The sequence below is a fragment of the Narcine bancroftii genome, chromosome 3 (assembly GCF_036971445.1).
Source record: "Narcine bancroftii isolate sNarBan1 chromosome 3, sNarBan1.hap1, whole genome shotgun sequence".
Classification (NCBI taxonomy): domain Eukaryota; kingdom Metazoa; phylum Chordata; class Chondrichthyes; order Torpediniformes; family Narcinidae; genus Narcine; species Narcine bancroftii.
In genome coordinates this window covers 2,060,704-2,075,429 of record NC_091471.1, presented here as the reverse complement: position 1 = coordinate 2,075,429, position 14,726 = coordinate 2,060,704, and the positions used below count along the sequence as shown (strand labels likewise).

The following is a 14,726-nucleotide window of genomic DNA, read 5'->3' as shown; positions in this document are numbered from 1 at the left end:
CTTATTCTCCATTTTCCCGTCTTTACAACTATATTATGTTATTTTTCTGTCATCTCCCCTCTATTTTCGTACAGAGAATCTTCTCTATCTCCCACCTATCCATCCCCAAACTTTGTCTACAAGCTTTCTGATTGCAATCTAACCTTCTCCTTGCTGTTCTCTACCCCCCAACCATTCTAATTTAAAGTCTCCTGAGTAGCTTTATCAAATATGATAGAATTCACTGCTGTTTGAGAAGGAGAAGCAAGAGTCCAATGTGTTGATAAACAGTGGAGTGAAGGTAACTGTGGTGACATGAGATGGGAGCTGGCCACAGTTGATTGGAAGAGGGCCCTAGCAAAGAAGATGGTGCAGCAGCATTGGCAGTAAACAAAGAACCTGCAGATGCTGGAGAGTAATGACAAGAGTTTCTGAGAATAATTCAGAAATTGCAGGATCATTTCAATCCAAAGAAGCATTCTAAAGGGAAAAGATGAACAATGGACAATATCTGTAAATTCATTAACTTAATCCATGCAGTTCAAGGAAACAAGACACCAACAGTGGCGGTTACCTTAGATGCAGAGAAAGCCTTTGACAGAGTAGAATGGAATTATTTATTCAAAATACTACAGAGGTTCAACCTACCAGAGAAATATATTAATTGGATTAAAGCATTATATAAGGGACTATTGACGAAGGTGACAGTAAATGGACATTTATCAAACCAATTTAAATTAAGCAGGTCAACTAGGCTGGGATGTCTATTATCTCCCTCAATGTTCATGTTAGCTATAGAACCACTGACAGAACTGATAAGAACAGAAAATAAAATCAGAGGGATAAAAATAAAAGAGAAGGAATATAAAATCAGTCTATTTGCAGATGACGTCATAATATACAACAGAACCAGAAATATCAATAAAAGAATTACATAAGAAATTGAAGGAATATGAGGTATCGGGGTACAAGATCAATGCAAATAAAAGTGAAGCGATGCCAATGAATAATGCGGATTTTACAGTTTAAGAAAGAATCACCATTTAGATGGCAAACACAAGCAATCTGATACTGTGGTATACAACTAGATAATAATCTAGGCCATCTATCCAAACTAAATTATCAGCCATTAATGAAGAAAATACAAGACGACTTAGAACATTGGAAAGATTTACCACTAACACTGATAGGAAGGGTAAATTGCATTAAAATGAATATGAACAATTAAAATCACCTCCTACCATAATTTTATCATAAGCCTGATTCAAATTAGGGCAAGAATCCACCATAAATTGTTCATTAACAGTATTTGGAGCATAAACATTCATTAAGGTCCAACATGCAGAAAAAATTGTACAATTAACAATCAAAAGCCTGCCAGGTGCTTCACAAACTGATTCCAGTTTAAAAGGTAATTTCTTATTAATCAAAATAGCCACCCCTCTTGTTTTCGAATTGAGAGGATGAGATATAACCTGCCCAACCCAGTCTCTTTTTAATTTTTGATGCACTTTATCAGTCAAATGAGTTTCCTGGAAAAAAGCCACATCAACCTTCAATTTTTTAATATAAGCCAATACTCTCTTAATCGGGTTATTCAGCCCGTTAACATTAAAAGTGACATAATTTAAATTAGCCATTTAATACCTCTTTAATCATCCCACCATAAATGGCGAAGTACCTCCCCATGACATCAGTACACAAAGAAAAACTAAGGCTCTCCTCAAAGAAAGAAGAAAAAAAACCCATTAAAGAAAAAAACCCAATACAATAAAAACAATATCCAATGGTATCACCTCCATCAATTACACAGGAGTGACAGATGCCACAAAGTGGCCAAGAAGTTTGGAAGGATCCACAGTTGGAAACCCCCCCCCCCCCAAACAGAACAATCAAAAATAATACAGAAAATCATCTTAAGTGTGAAATGCTTCTTCCAAATCACGATTCACTTGGTCATCATCAGTACCAATATCACTCAACTGCTGAGGTTCCATCTCTCGTTTACCATTCTTTCCCTTCGGAATAACAACAAGCTGCTGAGGGAATTTATCTGAATTTTGACCCTGTTTATTATCAGGTAAAGAATTAGCAAAATCCAGCATCATCAGAAAAAAATTGAGACTGATAATCCCCATTAAAAAAACTTTTAACACAGCAGGGTAACAGAAAGCAAATTTATAACCCTTCCTCCAAAGAACAGCTTTAGCCAAATTACATTCTTTACGACATTTAATCACAGCTTGACTCAAATCAGCATAAAATAACACCCTATTATCTTTAACAAGCAAAGGGCCCCTGATTATTTCTCACATTCTGCACCGCAAGTCTCAGAATCAGTTCTTTGTCTTGATGACGCAGACAACGAATCAGAATAGACCGTGGTGCTTGGCCAGGGAATGGCTTCCTTCGTATTGCCCAATGAACCCTGTCCAACTCCAGACCATTCAGAAAATGCATTGTTCCCAAAACCTCAGGAATCCACTTCTGAAAAAACAGGACTGGGTCTGGACCTTCAAAATCTTCCAGAAGACCTCTGTTCCTCTGACTTTGATTCTTCAAAGCATCGATCTTCTTTAGCAAATCAGTCTTTTGAATTTCCCAGTGAATGAATCTTCCTTCTGTCCCATCTTCTCCTTATAAAAATCAATATAATCTTTACAGTTAATAAATTCTTCTTCAATCTTTTCAAACTTGTCCTGAACTTTATCCACAGCTTTCAAGCATTTTTCCACATCTATTTTAATTGTTGCTATTTCCCTTTTCATCTCAGTAAATTGATCCTTCATGGTAGAAACGCCTTGACTTATTTGCAGAGCCAAATCAGCATTTGATGGTGATGGATATTCTAGATCAGGCGGGGAAAACTGGTTCCTTTCAGGACTCCTTTTCTAAAGGAATTATTACTGATATTCTTAAGAAAGATAGGGATCCTTTGAAGGCGGGATCTTATAGACCTATTTCTTTGTTAAATGGATTATAAGATAGTAGCCAAGGTTCTAGCTAATAGATTTGCTAAATGTTTACTTGATTTGGTTCATGTCGATCAGGCAGATTTTATTAAGAACCATTATTCAGTGGATAATGTAGTAAAATTGATTTCTTTAATTAATATTTCTCGGCAGCAATCTGATCAACCGATGGTAATTTCTTTGGATGCTGAAAAGGCCTTTGATAGAGTTGAATGGGGTTTTTTTGTTTAAGGTTTTGGAAAAATTTAACTTTGGGCCTCTTTTTACTGGTTGGATTAAGGCTTTGTATAAGAATCCCACTGCGACAGTGGTGACAAATGGACAGATGTCTCTACCTTTTACATTAACTAGATCGACCAGACAGGGCTGCCCTTTGTCACCAGCTGTTTACATTGGTTATTGAACTTTTGGTGCAGATGATTAGGCAGGATAGTATAAATGTATAAAGGTAAATCTGATGAATATAATGAATATAAGATAAACTTGTTTGCGGATGATGTTTTGATATATTTAACACATCCTTTGCAATCTTTAGAAACTTTACATAAACATTTGGAACAATATGGAGCGTTATCTGTTTATAAAGTAAATTGGGAGAAGAGTGAAATTATGCCTTTTGCTGATATGGATTATCCTATCATGTAGACAGGTTGCAAAGTTTAAATGGTCTGATCATATTAAGTATCTGGGTATTATTATTGACACTAATTATAATCATTTATTTGCACTGAATTATTTACCCTTATTGACTAGAATTAAATGTGATTTGAATAGGTGGAGGGATTTACCTATAACATTGATAGGGCAAGTGAATTGTATTAAAATGAATATCTTTCCCCAAATTCAAAATTTGTTTAAATTCCTCATAAATGTTTTAAAGATTTGAATACTTTGATGAGAAAGTTTTTGTGGAAATACAAAATAGCGAGGGTTTCACTGCAGAAGCTAACTTGGAAATAAATATGCATTAGGAGGACTACAACTTCCTAATTTTCAATCGACTCAGTTAAAATTTATTAATAGGATGTTTCAAGTGGACAGCCCCTTGGTATGGGCTAATATTGAATTATCCTAGATTGGGGAAAAGAGGATGGATCAATTTATTTATCAAAGGAATCTTCAGTTATTAAGTAGTTATAATTTACCAGTTTTGACACATTTGATTGAGTTATGGACTAATAAAAATGAAATTGTAGGTTCTCAAGGAAAAATTTCAGCTAAAACACCTGTAGTGATATGATTATATGTGCTGGCTGGTCCTCCCTCCGGGTGTCCTTCTACCTTGGCTCCTCCCTTAGTCCTACCCATGTGACCTCAGGCCATAAAGATTTAGTCCCCTCTCCTTCCCACTCGTTCCTAGCCTTGGACCCGGGCCAGCAGTGTCTAGTACAATAAAGCCCATCGTTTCCCTCAGTCTTTGTCCAAGTCATTATTGGGGCTACTGATAGCGCCCAACAATTTATTGTACTAGATTTTGGAGGTCTCCGGTGATGGAGAAATTGCTGTGCCCAGAAAGGCTAGAAGTTGACCCCCAAGTCCCCAGGTGCTTCGGTGCTCTTCGAGCCGTGGATGACCTGCTTCAATAACTTCCTTGACGCTGCTGCTGAGGTGGTCGACTCCAAGAAGAAGTTAAAAATCCTTCAGGCATGAGTCTGCCAGAGGGCCTTCCTGACCATCCAAGGCAGTGCGATTTACAACGAGGCGATGGCTGAGCTATGGGTGCTGTACAAGCCTAAAGTGAACGTGGTACACTCCCGTTACCTGCTGGCGTCCAGAAAACAACAGCCTGGTGAGTTCATTGGTCACACTAGGAAAAGACTGTTTGGGGGAACCCATGGCCACTATATTCCTAACCCAGTGCATGGAAGAATTGATTCGAGATGCCTGTGTGTCGGGTCTGAGGTCAGATTATATCTGGCAACAACTCCTCGGAGGACTTGCTCCCACTCAAAAAGGCTATCGACTTAATCAGAACCTTAGACTTGGCCCAGCGTCACATGATGTTGATCGCGGGCAGAAGTTGGCCATCTCCGTATGTTCTACCATGAAGGCCTTTGGCCTGGGACTCTGCATCGGGTGCTATCAACCCGGCCATGGCAGCAATCACGTCAACGGCATCGTCGAGATGCAATTTCTGTGGGCAGTCCAAGCATTTGCGACACCTCTTCCCCGCGAGGGGGCTACATGTTCAGCTGCAGGAAGTGGGGCCATTACTAGAAAGTCTGCAGGTCCCAATGCAGTCCAGGAGCAGCGTGGTGTGCATTCCTGAGGAGCTTCCGGCACTGACCGCATGAGTGGTAAGGTGAGCGCCATCTTGTTGGCCATCACTCCCAACCTCAGCACCTTGGCCCAACGTCCCGACGAATCATCTTCTGCCTTCTTCTTCATCGAACACAGTGCGGTCAACATGGAGGTCGACATCTTGGAAAGGCCTCCCCACTGATGACGATGAAGGGATGCCTATCCTTGCATCGGTGACTCTGAATCAAGCTAGACCTCACCCAATCTCAAACTCATGATACGGATCAAGGTGAATAGGCATAAAACGAACTGTCTTTTCGATAGCAGCAGCACAGAAAGCTTCGTGCACCTCGACATGGTCCAGAGACTCCCTCCCGGTTCGACCCATGACCGGGACGGTTTCAATGGCTGCAAGGGACCAACAGACTTAGTATCCAGGATTTTGTGTAGCATTGCTGAGGGTGGAGGGTGGGGGGGGGGGGGGGGGCGAGGAGTGTTATAACGATTTTGTATTGTTAATTATGCCTCCCCTCTGTGCACCGATCCTCCTGGGCCTCGACTTTCAGAGTCAGTTCAGGAGCGTGACGATGGCGTTCGGAGGTCCCCAACCACCACTGACCGTCCACAGCCACCAGTCACCAGCACCGCCTTGTGGTCCCAGCACGCAGCCACCGGCACCGTCCTGTGGGCTCAGTACCCATTCTTCAGCACCATCCTGCAACCTCACCACGCTATGGATGCCCCCCCCACCGTCACTGTTCGTGAACCTCACCCCGGATTGTAAACCAATCGCCACCAAGAGTAGGTGCTATAGTTCGGAGGACATGCAGTTCATCTGGGCTGAGGTTCAACGACTCCTAACAGAGGGGATCATACCCTAATGTGCACTAGTTCCTGGAGAGCGCAGGTCCTCATGGTCAGAGGTGCGGGCAAGCCCCGGATGGTAAATTGATTATAGTCAGACCATCAACCGCTTCACCCAGTTGGATGCTTACCCTCTTCCCCGTATCGCTGACTAGGTCAATAGGTCGCTAAGTATAGAATTTTTTCGACCATTGACCTCAAGTCGGCCTACCATCAACTCCCCCTCTGTCCAGACAATCGAAAATATACAAGTTTTGGGGCAGACGGGAAGCTCTTTCACTTCCCGCGGGTGCCTTTCGAGGTTACTAACGGTGCCTCTGTCTTTCAGAGAGTGATGGACTGGATGGTAAAGGAACACGGGCTGACGGTGATGTTACCCTACCTTGACAATGTCACCACCTGCGGCCATGACCAGGAGGACCACGATGCGAACCTCATAAAGTTCTTGCATATGGCAAAGTCCCTCAACTTGACGTACAACAAGGACAAATGCATGTTCAACATGGAGCGCCTGGCCCTCCTTGGATGCGTGCCCGACTACGCCGATAAGACCCACCCCTTAATTTGTATGACCACCTTCCCATTATTGGCGGAGGCCCAGGTTGCTTTTGACCAAATTCGAGGAGACATCACTAAGGCCACGATGCATACTGCGGATGAATCTGTCCCCTTTCAGGTGGAGAGCAATGCCTCCGATGTTGCCACATTAAACCAGGCAGGCAGGCTGGTAGCATTTTTTACCCGCACCCTGCATGGTCCCGAACTCCAGCACTCCTCCATCAAGAAGGAGGATCAAGCTATTGTTGAGGCGGTGCGTCTCTGGCGGCACTACCTAGCTGGTAAAAGATTTACCCTGTTGACTGACTAGAGGGCAGTGGCCTTCATGTTCAGTGCCAAACAATGGGGTAAAATCAAGAACAACAAGACTTCGAGGTGGAGGATTTAATTGTCCACCTACAACTACGACATCTTGTACAGGCTGGGTAAACTCAATGACCCCCCCCCCCCCAGAAGCCCTATCTTGAGGGGCGTGCGCCAGTGTGCATCTCGACCGTCTCCAGTTTCTACACGACCACCAATGTCACCCCGGAGTCACGAGGTTGTATCATTTAATCAAAACACAAAATCTCCCGTACTCCGTAGAGGATGTCCGGTCCACAACCAGACGCTGCCAAATCAGTAAGCCTCAGTTCTACTGGCCAGAAAAGGCACACCTCTTCAAGGCCACTTGCCCTTTCAAACGACTCAGCATTGATTTCAAGGGCCCCCTCCCGAGCACAAATAGGAACGCCTACTTCCTGACTGTGTTGGATGAATTCTCCAGGTGCCCTTTTGCAATTCCCTGCCCGGTTATGACCTCATCTACAGTCATCAAGGCCCTGAACAGTATCTTCACTCTGTTCAGGTACCCCGACTACATCTATAGTGACTGGGGGACCTCGTTCATGAGTGAGGAGCTGCAACAGTACTTTTTGGCCAGAGGCATAGCCACCAGCAGGACCACCAGCTCTAATCCCAGAGGAAATGGCCAGGTGGAAAGGGAGAACAGCACCGTCTGTGAGGGATGCTCCTGGCCCTCAGATCTAAAAATTTGCCAGTATCCCGCTGGCAGGATGTCTTTCCCGAAGCCCTCCATGCCATCCGGTCATTACTGTGCACTGCTACTAATACCACCCCACATGAACGTCTCTTTGCTTTCCCTAGGAGATCGGCGAATGGTTCTTCTATCCCTCCCTGGCTGACCACCCAGGGCCGGTTCTGCTTCGGAAGCATGCCAGGGGCCATAAGACTGGCCCATACATGCAAACCCTCAATACGCATTTGTGCCACGAGGACACTGAGCCAACATGAGACCTGGCAAGGGCTGGAGACCCTGAGACTGCCTTGCCAGCTACTGACCACGCCACAGATCCTATTGTGCTGCATCAAAGCACAACCCTGGAGCCTGAGCTGCCTGCCTTGCAGCCAGACATCCAGGCATCTACACTCCATGCACCAGTGGAGGACCTCACCTGCACTCCAGGAGTCCACTGCTGACACCCCTTTTCAGAGAGTCCCTGCAGTGCTCCAGAGGAGCAACATATGGACACGCCGGTCCTCTAGCGGCTTATCCTCTAGCTGATGGGGAGGGGAGCATCTGCTTTTCCTGCCCCTGGTTTGTTGTGTTTGTACAGCTGAATGTACAGAATGGAGGACCATCGCCTTCCCAAGATCGTGTTATATGGCGAGCTCTCCACTGGCCACCGTGACAGAGGTGCACCAAAGAAAAGGTACAAGGACTGCCTAAAGAAATCTCTTGGTGCCTGCCACATTGACCACCGCCAGTGGGCTGATATCGCCTCAAACCGTGCATCTTGGCGCCTCACAGTTTGGCGGGCAGCAACCTCCTTTGAAGAAGACCGCAGACCCACCTCACTGACAAAAGGCAAAGGAGGAAAAACCCAACCCCAACCAACCAATTTTCCCCTGCAACCGTGTCTGCCTGTCCCGCATCAGACTTGTCAGCCACAAACGAGCCTGCAGCTGACGTGGACATTTACCCCCTCCATAAATCTTCGTCCGCGAAGCGAAGCCAAAGAAGAACAGCTGATTTTGTGTTTTTTGAATTAAGATTGAAGGTGAATTTTTTGTTAATAATGTAATTGTTCATCTTTACCCCTGTGTGATCTGCCTTCTTTGTGGTTGCTGGTTTGATCTTGTCACAATAGCGATAAAATTTAAACTTTAACATATATAACACAATGACAGGTATTAATTTTTCTCCTTTCCAGGCCCTCTCTTTTGCTTTTACGTTGGTTTTGACTTCCTGCATCAGCCAGAGATGTGACATTTTACCTTTCAAATAGTTCCCCTTTTTTGGTATGTATTTATCCTTCCCCATTTCTATAAATTTAAATAATTAGTAGGTTAACTTTTTAAAATTTAGATATACAGAATGTTCACAGGCTCTTTCGGACCACGAGCCTGTGCCGCTCAGTTACAACCACAGTATGTTTTCAAGTGGAAGGAAACCGAAGCACCTGGAAGAAACCCACACAGACACGGGGAGAATGTACAAATTCCTTACAGACAGCGCAGGATTCGAGACCCAGTCACTAGCGCTGCAACAGCGTTGTGCTAACTACCACCCTAACCATGCTGCCCTGTAGAAACTCCATCCATTGCTACTCTGCCTAACTCCCTACTCTTGCCCCCAACCAATCTACTTTGGCCATTTCCTCTCTCACGCCACTGTAATTCCCTTTACTCCACGGAGTAAATAAATATATAAAATGGAAGAGGGTGGGCAGAGTTAACATAGGATCCTTAGAGGATGAGAAAGGAAAACTGGTAGCAAAAAATGAGGAAATGGCCGAGGCATTGAACAAATATTTTGTGTCAGTCTTCACGGTGGAAGACACGTCCAGCATGCCCAAGTGAGGTGTTAAGGATGCGAATGTTGGGGAGGGCCTTGATAAAATAGTTGTTACATAGGAAGTAGTGATGGAAAAACTAATGGGACTAAAGCCAGACAAATCACCTGGTCCTGATGATATGCATCCAAGGGTTCTGAAGGAAACGGCAGAAGTTATAGTTGATGCATTGGTAGTCATAAACCAAAATTCCTTGGATTCTGGGCAGGTCCCGGCAGACTGGAAGACAGCAAATGTCACGCCACTTTTTAAGAAGGGATGTAGGCAGAAGACTGGAAATTATCGGCCAATTAGCTTGACATCTGTAGTTGGAAAAATGCTTGAAGCCGTCATTAAAGATGAAATAGTGAAACTTTTGGAACGTAAGGGTTCAATCAGGCAGATGCAGCATGGTTTTAGAAAGGGAAGATCTTGTTTGAAAAACTTGTTAGGATTCTTTGAGGATATAATGGGTGCGGTGGATAGAGGGGAACAGGTTGATGTTGTATATTTGGATTTCCAGAAAGCGTTTGATAAGGTGCCGCACAAGAGACTTATCAGTAAGTTACAGGAAAGTGGAGTCTGGGGAAGTCGATTGGCCTGGATTGAAAATTGGTTGTCTGACAGGAGGCAGAAAGTTGGGATAAATGGGAGTTTTTCAGGTTGGCAGAGAGTGATAAGTGGGGTGCCGCAGGGGTCAGTGTTAGGCCCACAACTGTTCATCATTTACATTGATGACTTGGAGGAGGGGACAAAATGTGGTGTAGCCAAGTTTGCGGATGACACCAAATTGAGTGGAAGAGCAAATTGTAATGAGGATGTGGAGAGTCTGCAGAGGGAGAGAGTTAAGCTGGATGAGTGGGCAAAGGTCTGGCAGATGGAGTACAATGTTAGTAAGTGTGAGGTGATCCACTTTGGCAAGTAAAATAAAAGAGCTGAATATTATTTAAAGGGTGAAAAACTACAGCATGCTGTTGTGCAGAGGAACTTGGGAGGGCTTGTGCATGAATCGCAAAAAATGAGGTTGCAGGTGCAGCAGGTTATTAAGAAGGCAAATGGAATGTTGGCCTTCATTGCTAGAGGAATTGAATTCAGGAGTAGGGAGGTCATGTTGCCGCTGTATAAGGTACTGGAGGGACCGCACCTGGAGTACTGTGTCCAGTTCTGGTCTCCATATTTGAGGAAGGATATACTGGCTTTGGAGATGGTCCTGAGGAGTTTACTAGGTTGATCCCTGGGATGAAGGGGTTGACTTATGTTGAAAGATTAAATTGTCTAGGATTGTATTCGCTCGAGTTCAGAAGAATGAGAGGAGATCTTATGGAAACATATAGGATTATGAAGGGTATGGATAGGATAGATGTAGGAAGATTTTTTGAGCTGGCTGGGGTAACTAAAATGAGAGGGAGTAGATTTAGGACAGAGATGAGGAAAAATAGTTTTTCCCAGAGAGTAGTGAATGTTTGGAATTCTCTAACCAGGGAAGTGGTTGAGGCTGCCTCATTAAACATATTTAAAATTCGGTTAGATAAATTTTTACATGATAGAGGAATTAGGGGATATGGGGAGAAGGGAGGAAGGCGGAGTTAGGTCATAAATTAGATCAGCCATGATCGTATTGAATGGCGGAGCAGGCTCGATGGGCCATTTTTGGCCTCCTCCTGTTCCTACTTCCTATGTTCCTATGTAACACCGACACATCTGACATTAGTTTCTCCATGTTAAATCTTACATCGAACTCAGTCTTACAGTGAGCGCTGCTCCCTCTTGGTTCCTTTACTCTAAGCTCGATCACCTCTGGTGCATTACACAACACCTATGCCAGTACAGCCGATCCCCTTGTGGGCTCATCAACAAGCTGCTCCAAAAAGCTGTCTCGGAGGCATTCTACAAATTCTTTCTCTTGAGATCCAGTCCCAAACTGGTTTGCATAATCTACTGCATGTTGAAATCCCCAATAACTTGCATAACATTGCCCTTCTGACACGCCTTTTGGATTTGCTGCTGTAATTTGTTGTCCACACCCAGGGTACTATTTTGATGTCTTAATATTAACTGCCAAGTGTTCTTTTACCTTCACTGTTTCTTAACTCAACCCACATCTTCTGATCCAGTATCGCTAATGATTTCATGGTGTCCCACACCAACAGAGCCACATCACCCCTTCTGTTTCTCCTGCCTGTCCTTTCGATACACTGTGATTCTTCGACATTCAGCTCCCAATGACATCCATCCTTTACTCATAACATCGTACCTGCCAATCTGTAGCTGTACTACAAGGTCATCTACTTTATTTCTTATGAACCATAGAACATTACAGCACAGAAACAGACCCCTTTAGCCCTTCTAGTCTATGCCAAACCATTTTTTGCCTTGTTGCACTCACCTGCACCCAGTCCATCGCCCTTTATGCCCCTCCCATCCGTGGACCTGTCCAAATTCTTCTTAAATGTTAAAATTGAGCCCACATTTACCACTTCAGCTGGCAGCTTGTTCCACACCCTCACCTCTCCCTGTGTGAAGAAGTTGCCCCTTGACCTACATTTATTCTGTTTATCCCCCTTATAATTTTAAAATCTCCCCTCATTCTTCTACGCTCCAGGGAATAAAGTCCTAACCTGTTTAACCTTTCCCTGTAACTCAGTTCCTGAAGACAGGGCAACATCCCAGAAAATCTCTGCACTTTCTATCTTATTGATAACTTTCCTGTAGTTCAGTGACCAAAACTGCACACAATTCTCCAAATTTGGCCTCACCGATGTCTTATACAATTTTACCGTAACATCCCAGCTCCTGTCCTCAATACTTTGATTTATGAGGCCAAGATGCCAAAAGCTCTCTTTACAACCCTATCCACCTGTGATGCCACCTTCAGGGAAGTATGATCTGTATTCCCAGATCCCTCTGTTCTACTGTGCCCGACCATTCACCGTGTACATCCTTTCTTGGTTGGTCCTTCCAAACTGCAACACCTCACCCTTGTCTGCATTAAATTTTTCAGCCCATTTTCCCAGCTGGTCCAGATCCCTCTGCAAGCTCTGAAAACCTTCCTCACTGTCCACAATGCCTCCAATCTTAGTGTCACCTGCAAACTTGCTGATCCAATCTATCACAATATCATCCAGATCATTGATATAGATGAAAAACAACAATGGTCCCAGCACTGATCCCTGAGGCACCCCACTTGTCACAGGCCTCCAGTCTGAGAAGCATCATCCACCACTACTGTGTGCATTTAAATTCAAGTTCATTCAAATTTATTTCTTAACCGATTGTACAAGTGCAACCCAATCTTCTCTGGTACTCAATGCAAAAATAGTACAAACACATATACAGATGTAACACACATAGACAAAGGATACATACGCAGCCCATATAGATAAATAAATATTGTTTAATGAATAGTAGTCACTGAGGTTTTGCCTGAGCATTTCCTCAGTTGTTCTACAGAAGCTGAAGACTACAGTGTAGCATTCAACACCATCATCCCCTCAAAAGTCACTACTCCCGATGGATTGTAGCGAATAGCAGCCAGTGGTTTCCTTTCCAGGCATGGGGTGTGTCGGGTGGGTGATCTGGTATGTGCCCATGTTGACCACATCATCCAACTGGCCCAAGATGGCGCACGTGGCGTCAGCATGGTCGGGCATCCTGGTCATCTGTGAAGCAGACGGTGAGGCCATCCATACTGGCGGAAGTGACAATGGCAGTACTGGGGGAAGCCACCCGAGGGAAGATGGTGGCACCCGGGGTGAGCACATTGTAGAGGTGCTGGTTGGTGGCTGGGCCAGAAATGAGGTCGGCGGTGCAGGAGGAAGTGGTGGAGTGAGTGATGGTGTTGTCTGCTCCTCACATGTGGCGACGTTTGTGGGGGCAGGCTCCCAGCTGGTTGCAGAGGGCTGCCGCGCTCCCGATGGGTTTCGAAGGCACACCTTCACATAGTGACCTTTCTTCTTGCATTGGGAGCAATACGAGCTCCTCGCCGGACAGCCTTTACAAGATCCCCTGTCTGACCCACACTGGGAACCGCAGTAGTTACAGGGGCACGGGGTGCCAGCAGCAGCAATAGTGTCCTCCATGTGCGGCCCTTCGGCTACCATGGTCATCTGCATCTGCCAGGTTGGGTATTGGGAGAGTCAAAAACTTTGGCATGGAGAGCTGCAGCCTCCAGGGAGTGGACCTCCTCCATAGTCCTGGTGAGTGAGGCGATGTTCTCTTCCAGCAGCTTCTGTTGGGCAATCCTCGAGTGCAGCCCTCGCACACAGGCATCTCGAATCAATCGCTCCACTTCCCCTTCGGTCACCCTGGTCTTGATCAGGCACAGGTGGGCTAGCTTCCATAGGGCCCCTAGATAGGCATCTGCTGTCTTACCTGGCTGCTGAGACTGGATGCTTTGCAGGTACCCCCATTCATCAGGAATTTGTACATGCTCTCCAGGACAGCCATTGCCAATTTGTAGTCGGTGCAGTCCTTGTTGGCCTGGAAGGCTCGGGGGTCCAATTTGGTGTGGAGCATGAGTCGTTTCTGGTTCATGTTGATCAGCTCCGACTGCGTTAGGATGATCGTCTCAATCGCGTGTCTCCAGATCTCGAAGCGTGCTTGGGCTTCTGGGTGTTGAGGGCCGATCTCCAGGCTCCTGATCGATAGGAACTTCCCCATGCTCGTTCTTTAAATTTTACCTGAATAAATTGTAGTGCGCTGTGGTAGCAGCAAGTAGGCACAAAACTCAAAAGACTGTACAACAGGCTTTATTCAGGTCAAAGGCTGAACACCAGTTCATGCTTCGTTGGCTCCCGTGCGACTGGGTCAGGTCTATATTCGGGTCAGCTGATTGACAGGTGGAGTCAGGCCTTAGGTCGTCTTCCTGCAGGTACAGAGATCGACCCTGCAGTCGCCTGGGGGCCCTATCACTCCACTTCTCTTTCTATGACTGGGAAAGGTGGCTCAGTCATTTTTTGCCAATGACGAATCTGTCTCTCTTTCTGCAGGCAAAAGGTGATTTTTGTGTAATATGACACTATTTTTTTTATCATATGACAATAAATTGAATCATGAATTTTGCCATTTCTGCTCTGGGGAAGAGGTGCTGGCCGTCATCCCTCGCCTGACATAAACTTAGAGAAACATACAACACCATGGAAACAAACCTGTTAACTCATCACTCCAAAAACCATCCCAGAACTCGGCAACTGCCCCCACTCTGCAACCCCCCCCCACTCCACGACCCCTCCACTCTGCAAACCCCCCCACTCCGCGACCCCCTCCACTCTGCAAACCC

The 14,726-nt window shown here is 45.1% G+C and overlaps 1 protein-coding gene across 1 annotated transcript in view; it reads left to right on the top strand.

Moving 5' to 3' along the window:
• The window catches only part of LOC138756927 (disintegrin and metalloproteinase domain-containing protein 19-like), a 173,790-nt gene extending 167,349 nt beyond the window's left edge, over positions 1-6,441 (top strand). Inside the window, exon 25 of the mRNA XM_069923357.1 lies at positions 6,385-6,441. The gene's annotated coding sequence lies outside the window, so the exon portion shown is untranslated. The remainder of the gene's footprint in view (positions 1-6,384) is intronic.
• Positions 6,442-14,726: the final 8,285 nt, after the last annotated feature.